We start from the raw sequence: 1,618 nt of genomic DNA, 5'->3' as shown, positions 1-1,618 counted from the left end.
TAAAAGCACAGGAAAACCTGGAGAGCGTTAATAACTGATTCAAGCAGGTTTATAACTCAGAAATTACATTCCTTTTAATAATTATTTTTAACCCCTACACCGCGGGCTTGTTTACCAATTAGTTGCGTGTGCCGCGGGGTTATTTGGGCTCCGACAGACTCTCAAAAAATATTTGCCAAAAATCAGTTATTAGTCCTAGAATAATAAAATTACATATGCTTATGGCACATACCTTCAGCTTTCTCCTGGAATGTTTGTTGAGCCTTCGTCGGTTACCGTAGGACTTGTGGAGACCTCTGAAGTAGGGTAACGAAGTCTCCACTTTACACTTCCCGACAACCCGTAATATGATTACCACAGCCAGATACAAACACTATTCTACAATTTTCAAGTAGTTTGGGATCCATACTCAAAAAAAAAAACACTGTGAAAGCAATGGAAATTACGAGCGCGTCTGATCGTCGCACTGGCACTAGTTCGCTCATGGTAGTCTGTCATTTATTATTCATAAAACCCCTCACACTTTATATTTCTATTACTATATAACACTTATATATATCTACAGTCTTTATCCATAAGTTTCCTTCAGTAGTATTAGTTTATTGTCACTGTAGGGATTCAATTTCTTTCAGTAAAATACGTAGCATTCACTTTCTCGTCCTGTATACTGGCATTGAGAGTGAATGTCACTTTCATCTTCACTCTCATAACTCATAGCATTCAGACATGCTAGAGTGAAACTTTCACTTTCATTACTCCTAGGGTATATACTCGTATTCTTATAATACTACTCATTTACATTTCTATTTACGTTCTCTATTTTATTTACGTTATTTACATTTCTATTTTATTTACAGTGTTATGCACTGTCACTTGAAATAACTTATAAAACTATTTTCCATTGTTCACGTGTATTTACATTCATTACTTTCACTTGCTGTTTACACATTATTTACACATTATTTACAATTCCACTTGCACTGTTTTACTCAATAGAAAGATCGTAGTCACTCTTTTATCAATTGTCAGCCCTTTACCTCTTTCCACACGAGGTTTAGTAGGGGGTAAAGGTCACAGAGCCATTTGCATGGGGGTGAAAAAAGGCCTTGAAGTCAGCAAGATGAAACATACGTCCTCTCACTTCGGAAGATGAGAGTACACTGATAACGCAGGGGCCAGGCCAGCTAGCCTAGAGGCCTGCTTTAGGGGTTATTCAGAGTTACCAATATTACTTCTTGAAACAGCTAAGTCTAGCACTGATATGACTGGCAGGAAATCTAGACAATACGTTATAAATTTGGTAGTTCCAGGTGAATGTAAATATCACTTAGGGTTCTCCCTTCCCTCCTTACATGTATATTTATTACGAAAATAGATTAGAGGCCTACTTAGGAGATATATAATCAGAGCTACCAATGTTAAATCTTGAAACAGCTTTGTGTCGCACTGATATGATTGGCAGGAAATCTAGACAATACATTATAAATTAGATAGTTCCAGGTGAATGTAAATATCACTTAGGCTTCTCCCTTCTCTCCTTACATGTATATTTATTACGAAAATAGATTATACGGCATATTTCAAGGGGAAAAAAACAGCGAAAATTAGCGAACGAGTG

This window comes from Coenobita brevimanus, chromosome 56 (genome assembly GCF_032717465.1).
Source record: "Coenobita brevimanus isolate Jiangsu-jjx chromosome 56, ASM3271746v2, whole genome shotgun sequence".
In the NCBI taxonomy this organism is placed as follows: domain Eukaryota; kingdom Metazoa; phylum Arthropoda; class Malacostraca; order Decapoda; family Coenobitidae; genus Coenobita; species Coenobita brevimanus.
This window is presented reverse-complemented; position numbering follows the sequence as displayed.